The sequence below is a fragment of the Anneissia japonica genome, unplaced genomic scaffold (assembly GCF_011630105.1).
Source record: "Anneissia japonica isolate Jap-2015-1 unplaced genomic scaffold, ASM1163010v1 scaffold287920_len488460_cov166, whole genome shotgun sequence".
Classification (NCBI taxonomy): domain Eukaryota; kingdom Metazoa; phylum Echinodermata; class Crinoidea; order Comatulida; family Comatulidae; genus Anneissia; species Anneissia japonica.
The window spans coordinates 128,082-135,443 of NW_022745460.1; the positions used below are offsets into that span (position 1 = coordinate 128,082).

At 33.5% G+C, this 7,362-nt stretch overlaps 1 protein-coding gene across 1 annotated transcript in view; it reads right to left on the reverse strand.

The window, feature by feature from the left end:
* Positions 1-5,119, reverse strand: part of LOC117119969 — a gene marked incomplete in the record, with an annotated part of 23,575 nt that extends 18,456 nt beyond the window's left edge. Inside the window, 1 exon segment of the mRNA XM_033264953.1 lies at positions 5,048-5,119.
* Between the last annotated feature and the right edge of the window lie 2,243 nt (positions 5,120-7,362).

The window sequence follows — 7,362 nt, forward strand, 5'->3', positions numbered from 1 at the left end:
TAATTTTTGTATGGTTAGCTATGTCAGGGTATTGGTTACCCACTTTCTTCAAGCATATTAAATGAATAATGATATAATAGATATAAACTATAAACCATATTGCGGTAATCCTATAAATATACCGTCTGGAAATGAAGCGCCCTCTCTTTAGTTTGCCAATGTGTTCTCAAAAAGCAGCCCATCTCAAAAATAAGCCCCATGGGCTTTTATTCGAGATAGTATAGGCTTCTTTTCGAGATAGCACAGTAGGTTAATGTGACTGTAAATGAATTTAAAAGAAACAGAGATAAACAATGAAAAACACACTGGTTTATTCAATAGTTTAGCTAATATTTTTTCGAGGGAGGCGTTTATTTTTTGGGGTGTAAAATGTATACGTATGTACTCAAATAAACGCCCCTAATTTTACTGTCAATGTTGAACTACAACATATAATTACCGTCAAATGTGTTATTATGTGATCAGGAAAACGTATTAATCCAAAACGTAATTGTACTCGAGTAGAACATTAATAGAATGTAATGAGAATGATGTTGCTGCCATTAGATTTGTTAAAGCCACTTAGGGGGTGTTTGTTTGAGGAAAAAAATAAACGCCCGGGGCGTTTATTCGAGGGAGGCGTTTATTCCAAATGAGGGCGGAGAGGGGCGTTTATTCGAGGGGGCCTTGTATTCAAATTGTTGTAGTTGGTGCATAAACGCACTATTTAAATGTGAATTATTTAGAAAAATGAAAATAAATAAATAAATAAAAAAAGCCGAAGAAGAAATCTAGTGAGTACTAGGCCAATGTAAAATGTGACTTTCATATATTATATTCTTAATTAATACCGGTCATTTATTATTGTGATCTTTTTTGGTTACCGTATATTTTCAATAAAGAAAATCAATGTTACATGTTTCCATAAAAGATAGTGTTCATGACGCCACAATCAATTATTATATTAATATTATTATTATTATTATTATTATTACTATTATTATTATTATTATTATTATTATTATTATTATTATTATGTCACACTATGTACCATCATGTTCTTCTATTGAAAACGATAAAATAATAATATCATTATCATTTTCAGTTATATTATCAATATAATACGTATTTTTTGTTTTGTACATAAGAGAAAGAAACAAAAATTAAGAAAACAAAAAGGTGTAATTTATGTGAGTTTGCATATGCAGGTGTATATCATAAAAAAAGAGAGGAAAAAAAAGAGTAACAAAAAGAGAAAGAAATAAAGGTGAGTGAAATTCCCACGAAAGATAAATAAATGGTGTATTCACTCTAAGAAAAAAATATGTATATGTGAATGTATATGAAATATGTGTATGTATGTACATGTGCATATATATGTATGTATATATATATGTATGTGTATATACATATGTATATATACACATGTATATATATTTATATATATATATATTTATATACATATTTTAAATGTTTTGAAGAAATTCTTTAATTTTGAATGTTAATGATGAAAAAGAAATGTTATTTTGAAATTAATACAAATTGAAGTTGAAAGGTGTGTTGAAAAAGCCATTATGGACTGACCCCTTTTAAGTGCAATTGGTTTTAATTTTTATATTCTTTTTCCCTGTCTTCTAAAAAAATAGAAAAGTAACAAAAAGAGAATAAAATAAGGGTGGGTGAAATTCCACGAAAGAGAAATAAAATTATAATATTAACTATTATTTTTATTATTATTATTATTAAAACTATATCATAATATAGTATAATTTTAATATCAATATCAAAATATCATTAAAATAATTCCAATTCATTTGTTTATTAAGTCACAAGTTGCAATATACGAATACAATATTCATTTTATTACCGAGATTGTTGTGTGGAGAATGAAATGTAGACGGAACAAAAAATGGATGATAGAATGGTTAAAAACCTTCTAACAAATTCTCCTGGTTTACGTAGTTACGTATGAGCGACTTTTTTATACCTTGTTTAGTAAACCCGCCGACCGCAAATATTGAGGATTTCGAATAAAAATAGAATTTATATTTTGCCACCACGCCGCCACCACGAAAAAACGGAAATTACAGAAAAAAAGTAAAAGTTTTTCTTGATTTTCATTAAGCCCTCCGTTGTCTTGAATTCTCCGAAGATAAGATATGTAAATTTCTTCCTAATTATATAAATTTGAAGCATTTAACCATCCTATTTTACATTCACCAATAAAATTTTATTTTTATTTTCTCTTCGGTCTGGATGTTTTTGGCAAAACTATTTGCTAAATAAGAAATTGTATTTTTATTTTTATTCCGCCCTCCTCCTATGATATTTGAAATATAGGTACAAAAAGTCTCGCCTTGTGACAGCATTTGACCCGATTACTTATAATGTCCAGGATTTGAAATCTCACTATTAGCATGACTAATCCACCCTGGAATTTCACCATTCCTAATAGGTTTGTATTTAGCAAACGTTCTATTGAAACCAGTTTCTATCGAACGATTTTTAGTCAGTCGCTCTTATGGGTTTTACTTGTCAACCAATAAGCATCGTTGAATATAGACATGCGATACGGTGTGAAGTCAACGCCATAAGAACGGGCCACGTTTACTAGCGATAAGACAATTTATAGTATCCATTTAAATGTAATAATAAAGCAAACTATATATAGCTTCTATTTCTAAAGGGGACGCCGCTCACTCATGTTGACTCTGAAGCTTAGACAACAGAGATAACGGTGTTGCGGAGATAGGCCACCTTCCCAGCATGATATATCGGGCAATGATATAGCGCACCAAACGTTAAAAAATCAAAACCATTGCTTCAAGACCTTAAAATCCTTATTAATACTTCATAAATAGCGTCTTTATTCTATTACATTACGAATACTGTTTAGGAGGAGAACCTTGTCCGTCTTCCAGTTGAGTGCAAACGTCATACTTATAGATTATAGCACTTTGGGTGGACTCTGGTGCGAGTGCGATTAGTTTTTACACCCTATAAAATTCCAAAGGTTTGTGATTTGACAGTACATTCTGCTGTTATATCCATTCTCTGGATGTTCAAGGAAAAAAAAACATACTGTAATAGTCCCAACATGATGGCACAGTTTTCCCCGACGATAAAAAGTGGGGGTAGTAGGGCGTCGCCCGAAACCTCTCGAAAATGTCCCCACGGAGTCGAAGCCCACGAAGAATATGACAATTTAGGGGTTTTGATTGCTTATTTAATCAATTTTAGGGTAATAATATGTAGAAATACAAATACATTTTTTTTCTCCCCGACGAATTGTAGTTTTTCTCCCCGACTAGGGGCAAGCTCTCCCCGACGGGGACCCTTGCCGCCCCCTCCCCCTTCCTCGGCCCCCGCTGGCGCCACCTTTGGTGAACAATACTATAGCCTATGTCTGCCTTTTTCCAGTGCGAGCTGGAGCTGTGTAAATTTGTTAGTTTAAATATTTGCTCATATCATGATTGCAACAAGATTGTAAATACATTGTTAAGTTGGCGCCTTTTTTTAGCCAGGTTTTTCCGTGATAGTTCGTGACTCATGGCATTGACACTAACTGTACGTTAATACCTGTTGAGGGCAGTGGCGTATTTAGGGGTGAGCGGGGACGCACGACCCTACCACCGCAAAATAATATACTAGCAGTCATCAAGTTCCCCTCACCCCCACAATTCCATCCCCGAGCCCCTCTCCCATTTAGAGAATCCTAGATAAGCCACTGGTTAAGGATTAACCTTTGTATGTAACTTTTCTGCATCTGCTACGATATTCCTAAATTTCAGACCATCACAGGCTAGGTTTACCACCGTGTAAAAAAAAAATTGCTTGAATTAGATTTTTCAAAATAATAAGATACTGTAAAACAGGCATCACATAAGCAAGCCAAGGTTTGAATTTTAAAAAATGTAAAATTTGTATATCAGCAAAGATATTTTATTATAATGATTATACTCCAATAGTATAAATCTATCGAGGCATACTTACGTTTACAATGCATTTTGTCTTTGAATTGATTTTAGTTTCAGAGGTTACTCATAAATATTAGTATTATACCTCGTTTTAGGCTGTGTGATAAAAAAACAAAGTTTCAACGTCTACCGTACACTACCGTACAAAATGTGATAGCGACACCAACGCTTTCTCTTGAGGCAATATGTTTCCTATAATTAATGGCAATAAAAATAATTATTCATTAAAGTCCTATTGTCTCCGTCTGCGAAATTATTATTATTCTTTTTTTTAAATCGGTCAAAAAACTTTTGATATGCATTTCAACTAAAGTTATCAACACTTTTGATACTCTCAAATGAGCTACTCAATTGTTTTAATTTATCGTTTGTATTGAGGTTTTATGATAGACGGTGGATTTCTAAAGCCCCGTCCAAACTATCACTTAGCTAGGGAGCTTTCGATTTGTGTGACGACGCGACGCTAGAACGGAATCACTCGTGCGTGACCGTCTTACCTGGCTTTCCTCCTACGTTCTCTGCATACGCAGATTTGGCCAAATTGCGTTCCAGAATCTACTCGACGAGGACACCTTAACGTTCTCGCATGTGCAGATGACTTTTACTGACGTCATTACGTTCTACGTTCTACCGTCGTCGTGCAATCGGAACCTCCCTAATATTATGACTTGACAAAAACATGTTACATACCATGCCTAAATAATATGGTCATGATAACACCAAATAATGACTATATGGTCACGTCATGACTATATTATAGGGCATTCGATATTTGTTTCATTTAATACTGCAAGTTATATAAAATAGTTACATTATTAAATATTTTATACTTTTGGTCTTTTTACGTAACTATAATATCAAGTAGGGGAGTGTGTATGGACCAGTAATTTGGCAGGTGTGGTAGTAGTGTTTGGGGGCCCGTCATTTAAATTATGTTAGACAAAACTGAACTGCTCAGTATAGCAAAGTGAGACACCAATTTAATAATGTACTCATAATAAAATGTAATGAACATTAACCGAGGAAATACAGCCACAACTAATTACAAACACTGAGCACATCAATATGTAAATCAATCAAATATTACTACCTGGGTTAACGCGTAACCATGATTCTACTATCACCAAACCAAAAAATACTAAACAATCGCATGTCCTCAACTGCACTTAGTACTGTTCGCGGTTGGCATAATTAGGATTTGCTTGAAATACTTCCACCTACAGTTGAATATAAAGGCAGCGTTTAAAGGCAAAGCTTTCTACATAAAAACATTTCAGTTAAACAAAATGCCTGAAAGCAACTTGTCACGAACGCGCACGAGAAATGGAATATTGTATTATGTAACTTAGTAGACATGCGCCAGTTCTAAAACTATTACACCCATACACCCCAAAAATGGGTGTAGTATTTCTTTAAGCAAGTTGAAAATGTTCGAAAAGAATTGTTTCAGATCAAAAATATAACAAGACTAACCCGATGAAAGATGTATTATGCTGTATTGTTTTGGGAAGTTTTTATCAACACTAAACTCTAAAAACATGGCAGTTTGTTATAAGTTTGTGAATATATTACCAGACACTATTGGCGGGGTTAGTTGATAGAGGGTGATTGATTGGTTGGTTGGTTGGTTGGTTTGATGGTCGATTGATGGGTTTTTTGATGTCGATTGATTGTCTGGTTGTTTTATGATTGGTTGACAGGTGCGGATCCAGTAGGGGGAACGAGGAAACGTGCCCCCACCCCATCCACGTTTTGCCAATAAATTTTAAAAATGTCAATACATAATAACGTTATATGCTACTCACTTATCTATTCTGAGAGTGTTGTGCCCCCGAGTTCGAAAAATTCTGGATCCGCCCTGGTTGATCGATTGAATCTTTGATTGTTAGATTTAATACCATGACTAGATGTCATGTGACTATCGTCGTGACGATTCTAGAATGATACGTCAAACCATAATGCGAACAAACATTAAACGTGTAATGCAAACAATAACACGATCATTGGATTTAATAAATGCTAATTAGGTCATTTCCCCTTTAAAAACATGATATACGCCTAATGATGAGCAACCAAAACTTTTTCCCATCATTTTTTTCCCTACTGGATATGTCTAGATCCCAAATAAGGCTTTGCAATCGGCGCATATCACATTGCCGTGTTCCTTTGTGATTCAAGATGCAAAACAATATATATTTTCTATACTTGCAGTATATAAAATAAATATTATGTGAACTAACATGTTACGATTCAAAGAGTTACAGTCTATGGTAAAATATGTGTAATCCATGGGAAAGTCAAATAATATATTGATTTTCTCGTAATTGCAAAATTGTTTGAAAAGCAATTTCAATATACCAATTGCTCTTGTATATTATAAAATAACGGAAGCCCATAAACTGTATTTTATCTTTTTTTTTCTTCTTTTTTTTAGCTTATATCGCATGTTTTAATATCTGCATTGTGTGTATGTTTTAATATCTTATTAACATTATTAAAACCGTGGAATACAGCTCTTTAATTTGAACCCTATAATAATTGCATCATTTTGTATTTCATATCAGGTAAAGGTTAACGTTGTGTACTTTACCACTGCAGAGTTGACTATTTGTAAATTCTTCCTCTCTTTAAACTATAAAATAATTCCGCACAAGGCTTGTTCAATTCAAATTGTTAACAATAGACGTTATTGGTACCGGTATACAGTTGCAAGCAACATGTATACATTGCTGCGGGTTACATTTTAAAATATTTTTATAATAGAGTTATTGCTTAGCTCTATCAATTAATTCAAAGGTTCCGATTGACGGTTTAAAAGTCCCGTTTTTGTTACTTTACTGTAGTATTCATCTGCATAAACCACAGTTTTGTCAGCATTTTTAATGGTTTGAGTTCTGTTATATATAATCTTATCAATGACAATATATTATGAAAATTTATGGCCAGCACGAATGATATAGAAATTAGATTGCTTCCCTGCAGCAAGTTTCAACATACAAGAAACGAACTTGTTTAAAATTTATGAACGATGTTGTTTAAGTTACGACGCTTTGGGATTTAGTTCAGGTTCAGTGTTAATATGAATTTAATTAATGATTATTATTTAATGATTGTATGTACATAGGTGCATAGGCATGGGTAGCCGAGGTACTGTAAAGTCTGTAGATTGGGTGAATACCCTCGGATGTGTGGGTTGATGAGAAGGTGATTGCTTCGTGTCTGGCGCCTTTTACATAACAAAATTAAATTTTAAATGGAGTTGTACCTTAGTGGTCAAATTCCAGGGTTCACATAATGAGTCTTTGATTGCGCCTGGAGAAGATAGTTGTTTTAGATTATCTTGTGTGTTTGTCTTGGGCCTAATTCATCCTGCAATTACAGGAAGAAAATTAACAAATAGGCCTTC